This window comes from Lepus europaeus, chromosome 15 (genome assembly GCF_033115175.1).
Source record: "Lepus europaeus isolate LE1 chromosome 15, mLepTim1.pri, whole genome shotgun sequence".
Lineage (NCBI taxonomy): Eukaryota > Metazoa > Chordata > Mammalia > Lagomorpha > Leporidae > Lepus > Lepus europaeus.
Window position 1 is genome coordinate 43,695,080 of NC_084841.1, and position 22,118 is coordinate 43,717,197.

The following is a 22,118-nucleotide window of genomic DNA, read 5'->3' on the forward strand; positions in this document are numbered from 1 at the left end:
TAACTGTTGCAAGAATCTGGGGAGTGAAACAATGGATGAAGGATCTTTCTCTGCTTGTCTTTTTCTCTCTCTTTCTCCGTTTCAACTAAAATGAAAATAAATAAATGAAAATTATAAAAGTTACTCAAAAAGTATTTAAAGTATTTCTTAAAAAGATTTACTTATTTGAAAGGTAGAGTGACAGAGAGGGAGAGACAGAGAGATAAAGATCTTCCATTGATTGGTTCACTCCCCAATGACCTCAACAGCCAGGTCTAGGCCAGGTCAAAGCCAGGAGCTAGGAACTCAATCCAGGTCTCTCATGTGAGTGTCAGGGGCCCAAGTACTTGAGCCATCTTCTACTGCCTTCCCATGTGAATTAGCAGGAAGCTCTAGTGGAAGTGGAGCAGCCAGAACTTGAACCAGCAGTCTTATATGGGGTGCTGGCACTGTAAGCTTAACTCCTTGCATCATAACGCTGGTCCCACTCAAAAGAATCTTAATTTATATGTGATGAGCAGAATAGATTTTTGTCTTAAAAATTAGGAAGCAGCAATTGTATTATCTACTGCAACAACCCATGGAATGCTGTTAACTTCAGAGAACATTTACCTACTGGTTTTAAAAAGGTATCAAGATCTATTTTACAGCTCGGTCGAAGATTAGCTTACAGTGGAAGGGGGAATGTTGCACTTGCTGGGATGTCCTCCTGTGTTTTCCCCATCCTCCAAGATCCTCCCACCCTTGCCTTGATGGACATGTGTCAGGAAACAGCAAGGGGTTGCTTGGGTGAGTCCTGGTGAAAGCGTGTGCAGGGATGCCCATCCAATTATCTCTCCTGGAGGTGCACCCCCCTGCTCTTTGCGGAGCATATTAATTATTTTTACGCTACCCTAACTCCTAATCACAGGCATTTCCAGTGTTGTCAAAACAGTGCCTGCCACCATCTGTTTTCTGCTGTTGGCCTGGGTGCCTGGAAGGGTTTGCGCAGAGAGGAGAGACAAGAGATTGACAGCCTGTGTTGACATTTGTGGCTGTTTGGGAACGAGAACAATCCAGGTCTGGTGTTGTAATTCCTCCTTTTATGGGCAAAAAGCAATGTCTCAGCATGAATGAGCATAATTGAACATACTTGGACGCACCCAGACACACCGTGTACCCGGGAAACTCACTGTGCTTTTGTAGTGGCTGTGTAGGGCAAAGGCAGCAAAGAATTGTTTGGTCGCCTCCTGGCAAATCTCCTACCTCCAAGGAAATAAATAAAATATCTGAGTTACAGAGGAAAAAACCCTCTTGATTTATGTATGCCTTTTTCCTTTCCTTTTCTTCTTTTCAAACTGTAATCCTAGTCCCAGTGCATCATAATATTTTTTAATGACATAGTAATAAATTCTCAGTGTTAAAAATCAGACCAATACAGATAAGGCAAAACTTCTCTTTGCTGATCTTACTCCATTTCTCACTGAGTGTCTTGTTATCTAGCCATTATGTGTTTTCCCAGACTTTTCCTAAGCATATACATTCATAAATGCATGTTTATTCATATATGTGTGTATGTATATACATATGTATTCATATATGGGAAAATATCTAATTTGTAGAACATTTTATTACAGAAATTGTATTGTTGTACACATAATATGCTACTACTAGCTTTTCTCACTTAAGAGGGTATGTTGGAAAAACTTTTCATATTAGTACTATTGGTTGCTCTCATTTTGTTTTAGAGACACAAGCAATGTCTCAGCATAAACGAGTGAAAGTGAACACAGTAGAATGCACCCAGACACACCTTATTGTCTATAGGTTGGCTATATGATAATTTATTTATTTTCCTCAAGATTGAAATATGGATTATTTCAATTTTTCCGAGTTACAAATAGTGCTATGATAAATCTCACCTTTTTGTGTTAAGGTGTAACACTTTCTTAACACAACTATCTTCTCTATCTAGCTGTCTTTGCCTTTACTATGTAACAACATATCATGGACTGGGTGGCTTAAACAGCAGCCGTTTATTTCTCATAGTTCTAGGGGCTGGGAAGTGCAAGATCAAGGTGCCAGCAGATTTGGTTCCTGGTGAGGACCCTTGATGGTCGTCTTCTCACTGTGTCTGGGTTCTCTTTGGAGAACTATTGTGAGATTTTAGAAGAGTGTATGTGACAGGTCTGTCAGATAGGAACCTCCCACCACTGCTTCTTGGTGATGTGACCACCCATGCAGAATGATGTTGAGGAATGCACAAGACTTTGTAGAATAACTGTTGTTGAAGTGATGGGCTAGCACTAGCCCCACTGAAGAAGGCAAGGCCAGCCTGGACCAGTGTAAGGAATGCCCCTCGAGCCTCCAAAAAGCTGACTGAATGGAACCCCCTGTGTCAGCTCAGCAAACGCAGTCTCCAGGACCTTATCTCAAAGCTGCTTACACTCCACTGAGATTTTGCTTAAACACTGCCATTAACCCCTGGAGTGGCCTCCATGCCAAAAACGCCATCTGGCTCATCTCACAGAGGTGCAGGCACTGTGGCTGGGCCATCCTGGAATATCTCCTCTTTGACCCTGTGCAAACCATCAATTCCACTCCTTCCTCACCATCCTGAGAGCTGCCTTAGCTCATACACGTAGCCTCTGTTTCCAGGACTCTTGTGTTGGCCTGGCAGCTAGTTCCACTCCCCTGCAAGCTGTCTATACTCTTGCTACCCAAGGGATCTCTCCACTGCCTCCCTACTGTCTCTAGGATGAAAGTATATTCTTGGGGAGCACTTACAAAACCATGCATCCCCTCTCCCACCCACTTCTCCAGCCCAACCTCCACCACATCTGGCTACCACACTGCATTCCCAGGAACTCCCAGGTAGACCAGGAACTCTACCTTCCCAGGAATGCCAATCTGTTAGCCTGTCTGGGACCGTGTGCTCTGCATTGCACCTGTGATTCCTCCTGCCTCATCTGCTGTCTACTGACTGTTCACCTGGGGAACACTTGCCGGCCTGGATGGTCTCCTCCTCCACCCCCACCCCATCCCCACATACACCTACAAAGGTAATCTCCATGTGGCTGTGTAATGGTTTGCTTTTGATTTTGCAAAACTGTTTGATAATAAGAACAACAAGCATTTGTGCTTGCTGATCTGCCAACAAAAAACAAGGGGGGAGAAGAGTGATGGCAGACTCATGGGTCCCTTTCCTTCATGGAAATAAAAGATCTCAAGGCAGCTTCAGTGTCCATCTCAGTGGTGCAAGTACCATCGCAGGTTACCTTCAGCATGAAAGAAGTTAGGAGAAAGGAAGTAACTGGGCACCCTGTGCAAACTTAGGAAGAAGAAGGAAAGAAGGAAGAAGCAAACAGCTTTGCCATGCCACTGGTGCAGGACGAGCCCAGACATTAGGCACAGAGTGAGAAAAAGCACCTCTCTCTCCTTAAGTCATCTCTGTATCTCAACTCATTTTTTCCCCAGGTAACCTGTACCTGGCCACTGGGGTAACATCACAGGGAGATGTGGGTCTACTCCCTCAAAGCTTACCAAGGGCCAGCACAGGCTAGTCTTCCAGAAATTGCATTGCTTAGGCTCACAAGCACACTCAACTTTGTTCCAGCAAAGAGCTCCTTCCTCTCTGATCTTGATTGCCTCGGGTCAGCGCAATTCACCTTCGGATCCCGCAGGCTGCACATGGGTGAAGAAACTTGACCCTGTTAACCTGGCTGCAGCTGTCCTTGTCGTCCAGAGATACCCATGCAGTGCTCTTGGGCTCTCTAGCCACTTATGTCCAACAAGCCCTCTCTGTGCTGCTTCCTCTGAAGCCCATTTGCACTTACAGGGAAGCACGTGGTGCTGTCTCATGACATGTAGCAGAGGCCTGGAGAAATGGTGCTGGCTCTGGGATGTGGGACCTGAGACATGGCATCGGGATGGAATGTGCTTCGATTATTCCAGCGCTGGCCTTGGGTCCATCACAACCCTTGTCACCATGTTCTTCCCTAGTGAGCAGCTCCTTGAGGGCAGCAACTGACTTCCATGTCTGTGTACCTCTGGCCCTTAGCAGCTACCTAGAACATAGCAGGTGCCAATAAATGGGAATGGATTGATGGATGGATGGATGGATGGATGAATTCTCTGGAGACATAATATGACAGGCATGTGGGAGTGAGAGTCCAGAACCACCCAGTATTCATGGGGGGTACACAATACTTCTCTACAGCCTTTGCATTAAAATATAAAGATTTTATTTACCCATATTCAGACGTTAATCACTGTAATAAATCTCAATTTCTATTTTTGTTTCCTGATGTCATTAACTCTCTTCAAGCTTTTTGGCCCATTTTTGCCACTTAAAAAAAAAAAAGAGGAGGAAAAAATATTAGCTTGAGATTTGACATTACAAAATAGTTTAATAACCAAGTAGATCGTTTGCAGCTCAAAACGTCCAGGATACTGGGATTCTGCCTTAGCCTTTGAATGCAAAAATATTTATCTTTAAGGAATCAGTCACCTTGATTCCCTCTGATTACCTTTGAGCTTGTTATTGTGATCAACAAGTAACTAACTGAACATGATCAGTTAAAACTTTTGTTTTGCTTATTTTCATTTTATTTGAGAGAGAGGAAGAGAGAGAGAGAGAAAGAAAGAGAGAGAGAGAGAGAGAGAGAGAGAGAGAGGCCTTCCATCCACTGGTTTCTCACCAAATGCCTGCAACAACCAGGGCTGGGCCAGGCCAAAGCTAGAATTCCAGAACTCAATCTGGGTCTCTCATATAGGTGTCGAGGACTCCAGTGCTTGGACCATCACCTGCTGCCCTCCCAGGATGTGCATTAGCAGGAAGCTGGACTGGAAGCAGATCAGCCAGGACTCAAATGAGCACTCTAATATGGGATGCGGGAGTCCCAAGCAACAACTTAACCATTGCAGCAAATGTCCATCCCAAACATGATCACTTTTAAAAAATAAATGGGATATTTCAAGTAGCTAAACTTCTTCTCATTTGGTTACAACATCTTTCATTTCCTTGGATGTGATACCAAAGGCTGGGAATCTTAGACCTTGCTAAAAGAGAGAAGGCCTTTCCCTGTCTGGCGGCCTGGAGTACTGTCAGGCCTTGTGATGATAGAAAGTAAAACCTTTCCTGTCTCCTGGGTCCCTCAGCCGCATTCTGCCCCAGCTATTCCCACACACTCCCACCCACAGGAATTGTATTCAAAGAGAATGGGTCCTTAACCTGAGTGCTCTATCTGATTTAGGGCTCTGGCTTCTCCTGCATTCAGAAAGCTGGCAAGCAAGCTATAATTACAGTCCTCCCATCATGCCCGTCCTGAGCCTTGGGACATCTGTCCGTGTCGGGGAGGCAGAGAGCTGCTTCTCACTTGCTTCCATGTTTGAGACTCACGCAGGCCGTTTCTGCCATTGCTCCTTTCCATACAGAGTCGCCGGCTCTCCATGATGGTCCTATGGGATCCGATGCCATGATCTGGCTGTCGCGGACAGTACAGCTTTTCATTCCAAGATAGTCCATTGTGCTGGCTACTTTGGATGCAGCTTGGCTTGAGCACAGAAAGTCCATACAGACGCCCACAACTTGATCTACTAGTTGTGAACGGAAACTTTTGAACACGTTCCACCAGCCACACAATGCTACCATTTATTACTTTATTCTCAGGGCAAAACGTTTGCTGTGTGCATAATACCAGGGACTTATGTAAGTCTCTTCATTTCCAGGGAGCTTTACAGGTGTCAGCAAATTCACACAACACCCTGGTAAGGTAGCAAGGCATTGTTGTGGGGAGAAACCAGATCACAGCGTCGGTTTTTCCCAAGGCCAGATGCACAGTGAGTGACAGGGACCTGTTTCCAGAGACCCATACTGCTCTGCTGGACAGTGCCAACCATCTCCCACTTACAGAGCATCTCACCCCGGACCTAACACTTGATTTGGACACCTCTCAAATGTTTCCTGGCTTTGGGTTTTGTCCAGATGGATTAAAATGGAAAGACAAGATGGAGACACCCACATGGGATAGGTGGGGAAGGTTTTGGCACCTCCCACATGCCTAGCCATGCACTAACCTGAATCATGGTGCTGGGAGGTGAGTTGAGTTGCCATAGAGCCCCATGAGAAAAAAAATAATAATAACCCTTCCTACTCTGTACCTGTAGTGTAGAGTGGCCACATGCTGGCATCCTACTGCTGTGTTACAAATTACCATAAACATAGTGGCTGAAGACAACACTTGTTTGCTACTTCTAGTTCTGTAGGTCAGGAGTTGGGGCGGGCTTGGCTGGGTTCTTCACTTAGGGTCACACAAGGCTGACATGCAGGTGTTGGCTTACTGGGCTTTCACCTGAAGATTGTGGGGAAGAGGCCCAGTCACTTCCAAGGAATCCAGTTCTTTGTGGTCGGAGGAAGGAAGTTCTGATTTCCTTGCTACCCTCCACGTGCTTGGAGAGGCCATGCCCAGCAGTTCATAGCAAAGGATGTTTGCCATGTTGCAGGTCGCATATCACTTGCTTTCTCTTCTGCTACCAACCAAAAGAACTCTTTCCTTTTTATTTTTTTGACAGGCAGAGTGGACAGTGAGAGAGAGAGAGACAGAGAGAAAGGTCTTCCTTTGCCGTTGGTTCACCCTCCAATGGCCGCTGCAGCCGGCACACCGCACTGATCCGAAGGCAGGAGCCAGGTGCTTCTGCTGGTCTCCCATGGGGTGCAGGGCCCAAGCACTTGGACCATCCTCCACTGCACTCCCGGGCCACAGTAGAGAGCTGGCCTGGAAGAGGGGCAACAGGGACAGAATCCGGTGCCCTGACCGGGACTAGAACCCAGTGTGCCAGTGCCGCAAGGTGGAGGATTAGCCTATTGAGCCGAGGCGCCGGCCCTAGAACTCTTTCCTTTTAAAGGGCTTATTTGATTCGGTTAGGTCCACTTTGATAGTTTCCGTTTGGAATAACCCAAGGTCAACTGATTAGTAACCTTAACTACACCTGTAAAACACTCTTTTATCTGTCAGCTTAGCATGAATCATAGGAGCAATTCCTCATTCTAGTCACAGGTTTTGCCTACACTAAATGGGAGGAAATTATCCCAGGGCGGTCATCCTGGGATCATTTTCGAAATCTGTCTACTGCAGCTAGTTTCTAATGCAACTTTATTTATAGACACGGAAATTTAAATTGAATAAAATGCTCACGTGTCACAAAATGTTCTTTTGATTTCTTTCTGGGGCATTGAAAAATAGGAAAACTATTTTTAACTTGTGAGGCTGTACAAAAATAGGCAGAGGGTTGAAGTTGGTCCATGGGCTGTGGTTTGTTGACCCTTGGGTTAGAGGATCAAGTAAACAAACCCAAAGGAACACCAAAGTGTACTTGCCACAGAGTCCCCATGCAGTGCCTTCAGCCCAGTGGGCATTCAATGAATGGACAATTGGATAGTTATTGGGTTCCAGAAGAGTCAGAGAACATATGCACCCCAAATGTCCTAGTGCTGAATCCATTGCCATAGGAGGATTAAACCCATGCCCATCACTCTTGCTTTTGACCATGAGACCAGGCAGGGCCTCAGGAATCCCAGGCAGCCCAGCTCTCTGATTCCAGCACCTGCAACATTGCCCTTGGGTTCCAAAGCAAATGCTCTGTAAGCACAATGGCCAGCCTGCTGTTAAGGTCAACCTCACACATGTTACCTGGTAACAAGCAAAATTCCCAGCCATGCTCCACACTGGGACTCCATTCTCCCTAATGCCAGGATGGCATGTCTCATTGGGCCAAGATGCCAGACTAGATGATTGTCACTTCATTACTTGGTGGGCGAAATGAGTGACGTGAGAAGCTTGGATGCCCTTAGAATCACACGCATCCTGATAAACACAGGATCTTGGTAAGATCTCTAATCAGATCACAAAAGGATCTACCCCTTGAGTCTTCTACTTGGAAGTGTTTTCTGAGATGGCAAGGATCACGCTGTTGGCTGAGGTCATATCAGAAGAGTGTTATTTGCTCTGGAAATCCTAGGAAAGAGAGTCTCAGTATGCAAACTCCCCTAGTTACCCAGGCCCCCAGATAAACAAAATGTCAGGGTGACCAGAGATCCTAGGAACCACCTGCTTCAACTCTCACATTCTACGTGGGAAGAAATCACATTTCAGGGACATGAACCTATCTTCTCGAACATCCCAAGCTAGTTACTGAGAGTGAAACGAGCCTATTTATCCCGAGTCCCAATAAAATGTCAATAATGCTCCTCAGCCTCTCTTCTCCACGTGTCCCAAGCCCTAGCATTCCTGTGCTGCTTAGCATTTCAGAGTCTCTGCTCACTTGCACTGCCCCCATGGTCATTGCACCGCCCTGGACTGGTGTCACTTGTATTTGTGAGCAGAGCGTTGCAGTAGGTGTGGTCCATCTAGATTTCCATGTTGCCTTCTCTCTGCTTGCTGTTTGAGACAACGTATTTGGGCTGTTGCTCTGTCTGAATCACAGCCTGTGGGCAGCCTGCGTTGCTGTACCGTGTGGCCGAGGCCACAGCAATCCTTGCGTTCAATATCAATATCCAAGGAAGTTGGGTACATGTTTCCAAAAGGCTTATTTCTATTACTACTAATGTGTGGCTGAGTTTTCCTTAAAATGAAACGTTCTGGGACAGGCATTTGGCCTAGTGGGTAAGACACTGGTTGGGAAATTCATCCACTTCCCACATTGAAATACCTGGATTAGACACCTGGCTCCAGCTCTTAACCCTAGCTTCCTGCTAATGCAGACCCTGGGAGGCCGTCAGTGGCATAGGCTCAGGTGATTGGGCCCTTGCCACCCACATGTGGGAGATCTGGATTGAGTTTCTGGCTCCTGGCTTTGGCTCTGAGCCAGTTCTAGCCATGTGTGGAGTGAACCAGAGGATGGGAGCTTTCTTTCTGTCTCTCCGCCTTATAAATAAATATAGATGGAGAGTCCTGGTTGCCCTCTGCTACCTTAGCAACACCTTAAATCCTTGGGAGAAGATGGTTTCCACTGGACACCCTGCCAGTGGGTGACACCTTTCCCTGCCCTGTGTCCCCGTTCTTACTCAACTTCCCTTCCCCTTCCTTGGAGTCACTGCACTTGAAGAACGTGGGACTGCCCAGTCCTGGAGAGGACCACTAAGCCCTGTAGAATGACATCACCACGTCACCAATACAGAATTGCTTCCCTGTGAAGAGTTCCAGGCTCAAACTCCGCCCCTGGCTTGCTCCTGTGAGTGCCTGCCCAGGGCACCCTCAGTGAGAGATTTGGAAGCAGCCTCTGTCTGTTCCCCCGGTCCCCGCATGCTTCCCTGCCTGTAATGGACAGCTCCCGCACCTGTGGCTGCCAGCTCTCAAGGTGGGGGGATCGTGTTCTGAGGCCCCTGGCCACACTTTGTGCCCTGGGCCCTCCTTCCCTTCTACTCTGTAGGGCTATGGCAGCCACATGGGGAAGCAGAGCCCACACCGTGCATGCCACGGCATCTTCCCACACATCTCTCTCTCTCTCTCTCTCTCTCTGTGTATGTGTGTGTGTGTGTGTGTGACCCCGAACCATCGGCCCTGAAGGTGCTGCTCCTCCCTTGCCAGGGGAACTCCTGAAGACTAACTGGACAGAAGAAACACTGGCATTTCCTAGAAGTGTTACCGTACCTCTTTGCTAAAACATAATTTTTAATTTCAAAGATTTTCTTTCTCTTTAATCAACATAAACATGGCATGGCCCACCACCCAGCAAGGCCTTGACATGACCCTAGTGAAATCAGGCCCGCCCCTAGCAGGTGGCCTCTGAAGATTCAATGCTGCTGCAGACACGCCCAGCAAGGGGAACTGGGCAGACTTCACTTTCATTGCTTATCTTAGGAGAGCTATGAGTTCCTTTTGGCTTCCAAATGGTGAAAGTCTATGGCAACATGCAATAACTGTTTTCAGAGTAGACAGGCTGATACACCTCCCTGGTACTTTCCTTCCCCTGGGTGGAAAACCACTGCTATTGAACGTTAGGAGAACAAAAGGGAGGTGTTGGAGGCCACACAAGAGGGCCAACCTTGTGGGACCCAAGGAGAGAGAGAAAAATCCCAGCAGGAAAATATCTTTTCAGAAGCTTTTCAGGCCGAGGATGCTCACGGAGATGGCACGTGTTACCTCCCCACTTAGAAACTCCGTGCCCTTGAGGTTTCCAGTAGCACAACTCGTCATGTCACACTGCTGGATAAATCCCAAGTCAAAGGCTTTCACTTCAACCTCCAGCAAAGCTCTGCCTTATGCATTTCTTGCTTCTCACGCAATGAGTTCAAGGTGACTCTCACAGGCACTAGCAGGATAATGTTGTCACTTGCCATTAGGCGGTCCTTGAGAAGCCACGTGGAAACTCTACAGTCAGCCCAACTGCGGGGGTCTGCACGGTCCAGCTGAGAGCGGGGGCGGGGCTCATGTTCCGGGCATGCGCGTTTTGGATGCGGGAGGAGGGATGGGGGGAGACCAGGGCTGGCAGAATTCTGCTAGAGAAACAGAGGGCAGAGGGCAAGGGTCTTCTTTGAACCTGATTATTTTTAAGCTCTGCCTCCCTCCTGAGCAGTGTCGAGGTCTGTGAGACAGGAGGGCACAATTGCAGGGTGTCAAACAGGCATGACAGGGCTTCGATGGGCTCCAGCAGAGGCAGGTGACCCCCGCAGCCGTCTGGAAACAGGGATCATTACCCTGGTTAGCAGGACCTGTCAACTCCACAGGGCTTCGTGGGCCGCTCGGGGGCACTTGGCTCTCCTGCCAGCACGGGGGCTCAGCCCCGCACAGCTGGGACCGCCCATCCCAGCGACTGCAGTAGCTAAGGTGGCGCTGCGGGGACCAGCCTGAAAGCAGGAGGGGAGAGGGGACAGAGAGAATTCAGGGTCCCCTTTCACACCAACAGGAGTCCCTGACAATGAAGGAGGGGCTTAGTCACGTTGTAATATATGTGTGCGGGACATTTGGGTTCTGTTTCCTATGTGAGTCACATTTCAATTCTCCTAGCGAGCAGACAAGGTAAAAGCTGCGTGAATCACTTCCATGACGATCCCCAACGCCTTCCCCAACCTAAAGATAGCCCATGGCTTGCGCTTGCAGTTTAGATGAAGAAAAACAAATATATCAATGAAGCATCCCAAATTCTTGGAAGAATCGGAGATAAGAAGCTCCCGCCAGCAACGTCAGCGTCCCCGACCCCATTGAGCGGTCTGCGCCTTGGCAGAGTTCCCACGCACGGGACGGAGGACTCTTTGGGAAGACGGCCCATCTGAAAGGCAAGTGTGGTTTATAAATCATCCCCAGATGTCCTGTTCCTTCCATTCCTCCGCTGCTCAGATCTTTCAGAGTGGAAATTTTAATCACAGACCATCTGAGGTTGATTTAGCCTGAGCTGGGGACAATTTGGAGAACCCAAATGACAAAGAAGAAGCAGAAGAGTGTCCCCTGGGACGGCTCTCGAGGGACTTGCCTTGCATGGGGAGGCTCAGCTCAACACCACCCCTGCTCCCCTCGGTGATTATCAAAGCCCTTCTCCCAGACTCACAGGGGCCCCTCCCTCCGCGCCTGGGGAGCCTCTGAGCACTCCTCCGTGGAGAGACCAAAACCAGGCGTGCTGTTTAGTTTCCTAGAGCCTCTCATACAAGAGCACTGCAGGAAGTTCATGGGCAAATGGGAATACAAGATACTATGGTACAGAACGGGGGAAATCCGAGCATCAGTGTCTTCAAAATATTTCTGGATAATGGGTGTTATGGAAAAACTATGCATGAATTTAAAACCCACATATTGGATTGGATTGGATTGGATTGGATTGGATTGGATTGGCAAACACACACACACAGAAAGAGAGAGAGAGAGAGAGGAAGGGAGAGAGAGAGCTCCTATTCCCTGATTTACTCCTCAGATAACTACAATGGCCAGGACTGGGCCAGAGCCAAAGCCAGGAGCTTATAAAATCCCAGGTCTCCAATGTGGGCGAACCCACAGGAACCCAATCATTTGAGTCCTCACTGCTGCCTCCCAGGCTATGCATCAGAGCTGGGAATCGAACTCAGGTACTCTGGCACAGAACAGGGGCATCTTAACCAGTATGCCAAACACCCATCCCTGATCTTTTACAGTTTGAAGAACTTCTTGAGATCTTCTCACATATTGAATGCATAAATCCCGGTGTATATTTTTGTATGTACATAAAAGGTTGGCTATCAGAGTTCCTGTGCTACCTCTCTCACCGCCACATCAGGAGCTGGGATCCAAGCTGCACCTGCCCAGCCTCTCCCTTCTTCTTTTCCTTCCTGCCTTCTCTACTTCAGTCATTCCCACCAGGCCTCCCGTCACTTCGTTCAGTTTCCCACCAACTATTTGAGGTTTGACTGTGTGACAGGCATGAGGTTGGGAGCAGATCAGGGATCAAAACACACCTCCTGCAGATGGCAGAGACGGACAATGTAGGACCCAAGGCCTCGCCCACCACAGAGCTCTGTACCACCTCACAGATTCCAGCCCCTGGGGGGCCAAACATGCAAGGAGGGAGGCGTGGAATCCTTACTACCAACTTCACTTCTGCCAGCACAAGGGAAGGACGATCTGCTTGGGGTTACAAAGTTACACACACAGAGGGTGGGGGAGCATCATTCTACTGCTTTCATGTCTTCTCACACGAGATGATTTTTTCTCAAGTTGTGGTCCTGTCTTCTTAGTTGGGTTTTCCCTTACTTTGAGCTGAAAGCAACGTTCAGATGCACGCATCAAAAGGATGACACCGAAATTCAGGAGTTGGGGGTCAGTGCTGTGGCACAGTGCGTTAAGTTGCTGCTTGCAGTGCCGACATCCATATCAGGGTGCTGGTTCAAGTCCCAGCTACTCTGCTTCTGCCCCCACTTCCTGCTCTTGTGGCTTGGAAGGCAGGGGAAGACAGCCCAAGTACTTGGGCCCTTGCAACCCATGAGGGAGACTGGGATGGAGTCCTGGCTCCTGCCTTCGACCTGGTCCAGCCCTGGCTGTTATAGTCATTTGAGAGAGTGAAATAGCAGATGGACTATCTCCTGTCTCTGTCTCTGATGCTCTACCTTTAAATAAATCAATATAAATTAAAAAATAAAGCTAAGGATCTTTGAAGAGTTGCTGTTTTTTCTGTAAATAAAATTCGGTGGTACCCAGTCTCACCCAGTCTTTTAAGTGTAGGTTGAATATATTTTATCTGAAATCCTTGGGCCCAGAAGTGTTTCAGATTTTGGATTTTTTTCTGATTTTTAAAAAATATCTGCAAATACATACTGAGATATCCTGGAAGTGGGACCCCAGTCTAGACACAAAATGTACTTATGTTTCACGTGCATCTTATATCATAGCCTGAAGGAAATTTTGCACAATATTTTTAGTGCACCTGCATTGTGACTGCAACCTGTAACATTCTGGAACAGCTTGGACTCCAGGTTTTCGGATTAGGGATGCCCAGTCTGTACTGCCGATGGGTTCCTTTGCCCTGTACTGGCGAAGTTGAGTAGTTCTGATGGGAAACACATGGCCCGCAAGCCTAATATTATGCTCTCTGGCCCTATGAGAAAAATGTGTAAACCTTTGCCATTTTTAACATAATCATTCCATTTGTTACTGGCTCTTGTTTTTCTAGTTTCTCCGAAGATTGTGATTTTAAGCAAGTTTAAAACCTGAGACTTGGCTATATTCCTGCATATAAGACCAAGAGGACCAAGAGTTATCCTAGGGAAAGAGTTTAATAAGAAATAAATAAGAGCCAGCACTGTGCAAAGAAGGTTGAGCCTCCGTCTGCGGTGCCGGCATACCATATGGATGCTTGTTCGAGTCCCGGCTGCTCCACTTCTGATCCAGCTCCCTGCTAAGCACCTGGGAAAGCAGTGGAAGATGGCTGAAGGGCTTGAGGCCCTGCACCCATGTGGGAGACCCAGAAGAAGCTCCTGGCTCCTGGTTTCCAATCAGCCCAGCCCTGGCCATTGAGGCCATTTGGGAAGTGAACCAGCAGATGGAAGATCTCTCTCCTCTCCCTCTTTATCTCTGTATGTTGCCTTTCAAATAAATAAATTTTAAAAAATAAAGAAAGAATGCAGGCACAGAAGTAATTTACAGCCGGTGCCATGGCTTAACAGGCTAATCCTCTGCCTTGCGGCGCCGGCACACCGGGTTCTAGTCCCGGTCGGGGCGCCGGATTCTATCCCGGTTGCCCCTCTTCCAGGCCAGCTCTCTACTGTGGCCCGGGAAGGCAGTGGAGGATGGCCCAAGTGCTTGGGCCCTGCACCCGCATGGGAGACCAGGAGAAGCACCTGGCTCCTGGCTTCGGATCAGCACGGTGCGCCGGCCGCGGCAGCCATTGGGAGGGTGAACCAACAGCAAAAAGGAAGACCTCTCTCTCTCTATCTCTCTCTCTCACTGTCCACTCTGCCTGTAAAAAAAAAAAGAAGTAATTTACAACCGTCTCCTAGGTCATCTGGAATCTTGGTTGCGGTGAATGCATAGGATTGCATTTTCCATAAATGAGTAAGTACAGGTAATTATCGCAACTCATTCGAAGCTGCAGTCTAAGTCAGAAGAAGAACGAGAAAAAAAGCTTTTCTTTCCCCGTTTTTTGTTTGAGTCAGCCAAACTAAACTTCCTTGTGGGCTGAACGACGTTGGTGGAACTCGCGTCACAGTTATATTATTACAGCTGAGTGAGACCCAGCGGGGCCAGGCTCAGAATTCCTGGATCCGGGAGGTGACTACTAGGTTGCACACAGCACAGGGCTCCGAGGCTGTGCAAATGGGACATGCAAATGGCACCCATTGTATATTTAATTGATGGTTTGACTCATGGCCACATTCTCACCCTTTCACTGAGAAGAAAAAGAAAAGGATTTCCTTTTGGAAAGTGTTGCAGGGTGGCTGCAAGGTGCCTTCCTTTCAACTCCCTGGGTGGCAGGGGATTCTAACCCTTAGAAGTGCCGCAGCCCATAAGCAGGTGGCAGGCGGGAGTCACTGACCAAATAACCTTTCCCTGTGTGGGAACAGCGAGATCCAGCGGCCCCAGCCACGCATCTCCCCTTGGTTCTCCAGAAGCCATCCAGGAGTCTTTCTCGCAGGAGCTTCCAGCTTAGCCTGGGCTCAAAACCCAGACAAACCAGCGAGGTGCACAGTGACCCAGCAGCCCCTGCGGGGAGCCCCGCCTGGTACTCTGGTCCGTACTGGTGTGGCGTCCTGAACCAGGTTCAGAGTACAGCATCCCTGAAGGCAGCACTCTATGCGCGTCTAGGATCTGGCACGACTCCTAACACACACACACACACACACACACCGCCTAATGCAGCAAAAACATCACCACGAAACCCTCAGGAAAACAACTAGAAAGCATCCGTTGCTACGAGCCGGACTCAGGATACTAGACAATCAGAGACAGAAAATTTCAACTTCATGAATCGTTAACGAGAATCACTAAAAGTGCTATAGGAAAGCTCCGGCATAGACCTTCCAGTCCATTCTGCGCTTACCTTCTTTCCAAAACATCTGATAGGGATCTTTCCACTTCCTTCCCAAAGAATGCTGCATGTGTACTACGTTTCCCATGTCAACCGTGCAAAACAGGGACTTCTTGTCTCCCTGTTAGCTGAGACAGATATTAACATCTGTGATTAAACACTCATTTTACTGAAGCTTTCAACTCTTATAATATTTAAAGAGACAAGGCTTACCCATGAATAATTGAAGTAAATTTTATGACTTGACGCGTTAGGAAAAGAAGAATCAGAATTGGAGCACTTCCTTTTGGAACTTGAAAGGGTTTTGCTCCATGTTATCTGCTCCCTCACTTTAATTCTGACACACAGCCTTGCGAATAAGCACAGATGGGTACTATATATTCAACAGCAAATGAGGCTTCCAACGATTAAGTGGCTTATTGAGGTTGCATTGTTTTCTTGCTGTCCACGGTTGTGGTTATTATTAGTCTGAGTCACTAAGAATTTCAGAAACACAGAAATTTAGAAAATCACTCACTGTCTTGAAACAAAAACAACCCACCATATTCCAGCATGGCAGAAAGCATGGCTTGATAGGAAAGTGTGGCTGTAACTGTCAGAGAGGTCTATGGTACCTGGTCTTCCGAATCTCATTTTCTCATGTGTAAAATGGGTACAATTATATCGGCCACGCAGGCTTGATGTGAGAGTGAGAGATGAAGTACACAAAATCCCTAGGATATGGTGGAGCCATGACAAGGAGTCACTATTCACATTTTGGAGGGAAAGGTTTAAGGCCTCAGTAGTTTGGATTTTAAACATTAAAAATATTGGTTATCTGCAATGTTCTATCAATAGCATGTGTCTCTTTACAAACATGCACTACCTAATGCAAAACTCACATACCCATCTTCCACGTAAGCAATTCCTGTCATTGGACAAACAGGTCATTCCCTATCTTCATTTCTTACAAAAACATTGTGATGACAATCTTTACGCATAAAGCGGCATCTCCATGGAACCCCTGGGTTCTGTTTCCAGGAGAATGACTGGGTCAAAGGGGTTAAGAGAGTCTAAAGACACATGATCCTTGTGGCCAAATCTCTCTCCAGAGAGATTATACCAGAAGCATCAGAAGTAGAGGGAGTGACTGTTCTCACTGGTGTCGTCATCTTTCCAGAAATCTGTGCAAATGTGACTTCAGGAAGAGCATCGCCTTGGGTTTGAGTTACCTTTGGTTGCTAGTGAGGTTGAATTTTTCCAAACATCTGTTGGGTTCAGTTGCAAATGAATGATTTTTCTTTGCCCACTTTTGAGATCCTAGGGTTTTCCCTTACAGATTTGCATAAGTTCTTAATTCGCATCAAAAGGGCCAACCTTTCTGAGGAACACCGCCATCCAACCATCTAACACAAATGGGCAGGGGCACACAGTACAGAGATGAGAGTGAGTGATCTATCAGGTTCTCAGTAATACTGGGCCCACGATTTCTTCAAAGATTCTGAAGATGTGGCACATCCAGAAAAGTGAGAAAAGAGGAGAAAATCTGGCCACTAGTTAGCATTTGTGAACTATTACATCGCTGTTTGCGCAATCTTTTATTAATCAAATACTTATTGAGCAGCTACTATGTGTATCAGGCTTTGTTCTCAATGCCAGAGGTAGTACTGTGGAGGAATGAGAGTCTCCACTTCCAATGGCTCATTTAGCAAATAGTTCTTGAATGGCAGGTGCTTTTCCAGAGGCCTTCTCATCTGTGACCCTGAGAACGCCATGTGGTCAGCATTATTATTGCTTTCTATTCAAATAAGAACATTGAGCCTCAGATGGGCTGGTTCACTCGACCAGAACTAGACAGAAAGTAATGCAGTACTAGCATCAGGATCTGCACACAAGTCCCCAGACTCCAAGCCCACTTGTTCAGCTGCACTAATAATAAATACAGGCTGTCATCGCTTTGTCTATTAATATGGTGCCATAAAAATGACCATGTCAGTGTAAACCTTACCAAGAGATTTTCACAATCACCGGAAAACAATGACAACTGTTCTATAACCTTTAGAAATCTGTGTCGCAGTATGAAAGAGGTGAGCATTTAGCCTATAAGTTAAGATACCAGCTCAGAGGAGAGGCCTGAGTTGCCTAGAGAATGCCTGGGTTCCCAGCTCCAGCTCCCGACTCCAGCTTCCTGCTGGAACAGTGGTGAGGGCTACCCTGTCACCCAGGTGGGAGACCTGGATGGAGTTCCTGGTTCCTGCCTTCAGCTTTAGCCCAGCCCCAGCTGTTGTGAACATTTGGAAAGTGAACCAGTGTGTGAGAGTTCAGTCTCTGCCTGCCAAATAAATAAATAAACAAATCATTTAAAAAATAAAATTAAAAAAAATAGCTTTCAGTTAAAAATGTATGGAGAGAGTGAAATGAAAGTAAACCCTTATCTGGCACACTGTAATTTCACAGATTAGAAATACTGAGACTTGAAGTATTTCATCTCTTTGTAAAGACTTAGCAGGAGTAGTTTGAGCAGCGGGTTCTGTGTTCTTCTATGAAATGGCCAGTCAGGTGCGACCGCAAGAGGAGGCAGGGGAGACTCAGCACCATGGTGTGTTACATGCCCAGCCCCTGAGAGAGGCCACCTCCACCCCATCCTTTATGCTTTCGATGCCATGAACTATTTCTGAGAATTGCTTTAGAAAGATTTTTTTTTTTTTTTTTTTTGCTAGTGTCACGTCCTCTTGCTCCTTTTTGTCCTCATTTATGTCGATAGGTTCACCAGCACTCAGTTTCCGTGGCTGCCTATCTGGAACCTAAAAGCTCTAGAGTGCCAACATTCCTGAGCCCCGCTACTCCTACGGCTTCTAAACTCCATTTACAGTAAGTTTGAAGTTCACCTCCTGTGTTCTCGGTTCTTTGCTCCCCTTCCGTTTTTCTTGGCCAATTCCGTCCATTGAGTATCTATTTTTTTGTAAAATGTCATGTGGATTATCACTAAAAGACAAGCAGTCCCGCAATGACAAACACTGAATCACAGCCGCGTTGGGACCAATCAGTACGAGACTTTGAAAGAGGTGATAGGATTGGGCGCGACCTGATCCCGGTGTACATATTTGCAAAATGATTTGTGTACTGAAGCCCTGAGGCAATGCTGGTGCTTCAGGCAAACCCTCACAGTTCAGAGTCCTAGACCAGGAAATGTGAACTCTGGGATTGCGGGGGTGGGGCGGGGGCGGGGGCGGGCGCTGCTTCTATTTAACTAACCTACCTAGACTGTCCATGCCGGAAATTCATGCATATGGGAATTCCCCACCCCAGACCTGCTACAAGGCGCTGAATTGTGCATAACTAACTGCAAAACCGTGGCACCTTGTAAAGTAGGAAGCCCAGATTTTATCTCACCAAGTTGTCTTTTTCCATTGTGTAAAATAGCAGGGTGTGACCACAAAGCGCTATTGTTTAATCATGCAGTTGGAAATCCATGCCACCCCCTGTGTCTGCTCTTTGAGGATAATTCCATGGAGTTCACAAAGCAGTAGTGAAGATACTTCCTGTCTTGGTGAAAAACACTTCCATGCTCTCGCTGCCCAGGGAGGAAATGGGAAGGACTGCTTATCCATCACAACAGGATACAGAGTTGTGTGCCTGGGTCCTACCCCGCGTCCCTGACTTACTGTGCAGTCACTAAGTGATATGCCATGTGTGCACACCCCAAGAGAAATCCCAACCAGCCTGAAGGAAGTTATGCAGGTTAGCCAGCCCTAAGACAGTCTGAATTACCTTTAGCTGCGTGGTCATTTTCACGGTTCTGTATGTATACACCCGTGTGCCCATATGATTGAGAGGGGCTGGGGCTGGTTTTAGGGGGCGTGGAAGTCAGCCTTGGATTCTTGCGGCTGCATATGTTATTGTGAGTGTGAGAAGAGGGCCCTTGGGAGGAAAGGGGACAGGAGAAGGGCAGGGTGGGGGAGGGGCAGGAGCATTCTGAGTGCATCCTAAGGTCATCCTGGCCAGCCAGAAGTGTGCAGCAGGGGAAGCGTTGCCCAGAACATGGCTCTGAATGCAAGCAGTGCGTTTGGATAGTGAACCTGGAAAGATCAGCAGAGCGGGGAAATGAACCGTGGAAGAGGAGGAAGCGAGGCAGGATATGCCCAGGAGCAGGTCACTGATGCGGACGATTGGGACTCGCTCACCCTGGGGAGCTCCCTGGGGTGATACTGGGTGCACCTCAGGATTGTCTCACCCAAGGGCCCAGGAAGCAGAGGTTTTTACACACCTACTCGCACCCCAGGTGAGGGCTGCTTTCTGCCTCCTAATTCCTCTCCGCACTTGTCAATCATGCATGCAGGACACAGCTGCCACGAGGCCAGAGGCAGCTGAGAGGCGGAGAGTCGCACATTCTTGCAGTCCAAAGCCATCTGGAGTGAGCCTGCATGCGGCATCCACAGTGTCCAGTCTTGGGCTCTAAATACAGTCAGGGCACCGTCCTAAGCAGTCTGTGTGTATCAACACATTCGAGCCTCACGAGAGCTTACAAGTGGGTGCATTTTACCAGTGAAGCACAGAGAGGGAAAGTAACACATCCAAGCCTATGTACTAGCAAGCTGCAGAAGAAATATCTTGGCCCATAGGCTAAGGCTCCATGTGACCTCTCCGGCATGTGGTTAACGCTCTCCGCAACGCATGCCCACATCTTCTCTGTCGCCTCTGTTTCTCTACAAACTCTCATGTTTTTTTTTTTTTCGAGGCTGTCTGGATGGCTATAGGATAGCTTCATTTCTCACCAGGATGACTCAACCGTTGATGGGAGCAAGGCGCTTTGTCGGAGTCGAGTCCCCAGTTGAGCAAGAAACCAGCCAACTCTGGCCAGGATGTTTGAGCGTCTAAGAAGGAAGCACTCTTCTCTTGTTGAAACCAAGATCGTGACAGCAGCAACCCTGTCTGGATCCAGATAGCCAGGAGAATGCTGCAGGTATAATTACAGCCTCCAGACATCAAATACAAAGAAGACACGTAGACCCAGCCCTGCCCCAACACTCACACCTTCCGCAGGAGGTGCTGAGTCAACACCTGTGGAGCTGCAGCCCACCCCTGTCACGTACGCTTCTCCTCTTGCTTTGACTAAAGGAGGACTCAGCCACTTCTAGAATTTCCTTTCCTTGTGCAGGAAGCCCACACAAGAGGCAACATGACCGAGCTGTCCTCGGCTCCTGAACGAGTCCCTGCTTGATTCGGTTCTGCCTCACCAAACCAGTCGTGAAGTGGCAGCGCCCAGAGCTGTCAGCACGCCTCCCACTCTCTGTTTGTGTTGGCTGTGTCACCGTGCCATGCGGGAGGTGTTGGCTGAAGCCGTGTACTGGCTTCGCTGAAAAACACGTTCAGATGTTCTTAAAATTCTGCTTTGAGCAGCATTATGGACAAAGAGACGGGAAAGCAGTGGCAAAAAAGAGGACCTAGCAAAACACGATCGTCATGCAATCCCATGGAATAACCTGAAGGGACTTTTGGAAATACAGTGTACTATTTAATCCCAACTTCATACACACACATGGATGTGTACACACACACACGTACGTGTAGGTACACACCTACATACGTCAATGCAGGAGATCTGATTGCCTTTAGGAAGTGTGTCTGTCCATTCCACAGAGGTTAGGCTGTGGCCCAGCCTAAGTGCTAGTTTATAGTCTCTTCTACTGGGTTCACAGGACAAAACTAAACATAGTAGACTTAGAACATTTAGTATGCATGAAAAATAATAGCACCTAAAATCTGACACCTGTTGCGAAAGCCCCGACATGAGCTTCCGGTCTGACTTTTACAGGGCCACGGACATGGCAGTGAGGTGTGTGTAAAGCCAGGTTATGTGACAAAGGGCTCACGGAGAAGCATCACCAGCTTATGCCGAGCGAGACCTTAGAAATGGCCAGTTTCCAGGAAACAAAAGTTCAAGATGGAGACCACAGGGTCCGTCAGTGGCAGGCTGGGGGCTAGATGCAGCTCTCCTGTCTTCCACTGCCCACAGCATGTTGTGGTTCCTCTGGTTTGGTGTCCTGCTTTCCTATGGCACGCTGCACACTGTCTTACAGCAAAACTCTTCAAAGCCCTGTTTCCTAGAGCCCTGCCACCCAGCCAGCAGCCTTACCCAGGCTGACCCGCAGAGCCTGGCCACCTGTCTCAGCCTTCATGCAGCTGGGGATTAGTCACAAGGGACAGTCAAGAGGGAAGTCAGGAGCAGAGCGGGGAGAGCGCCTCTTTGCAAGTGGGGAGGACAGAGAATTCCATCAAGACGAATTCTTGCATCCACCGCTCAAGAGCAACATCCAGGCGTCAAGATCGCTGCCTCCCGCGTGCTGACACACAGCCTCTTTGTCTTGTACTGAACCTGTGAGCACCGCAAAACCTGAAACCCGGCTTCTATGCTTTCCTTCTCCCAAAGCTGAATGGATTTAAGGAGGTCTTAGAAAGTCACCTGAAGGTCAGCCCGAGAGCCAAAGCAGAAGAGAGCTCCCCGCGCGTTGCTCTTTCGTTGGAGTGGCTCTGTAGGAAAGGAGCTTGTGGGAGTGCAGGTCTAATATCTTCAGTCCTTCGTGGGCGAAAATTCCCTTATTAGGGTGATCTTCCACCTGAAAAAGAAAAGCCTTCTTCCTGATTGGGCTGCTGGGGGGAGAGCAGGGATGCGGGTGGTCCTCAATGCACACTCT

The 22,118-nt window shown here is 47.9% G+C and overlaps 1 pseudogene; it reads right to left on the bottom strand.

Annotated features, from left to right (window-relative positions):
• The window catches only part of LOC133774283 (lung adenoma susceptibility protein 2-like), a 131,854-nt pseudogene extending 112,022 nt beyond the window's left edge, over window positions 1–19,832 (bottom strand).
• Between the last annotated feature and the right edge of the window lie 2,286 nt (window positions 19,833–22,118).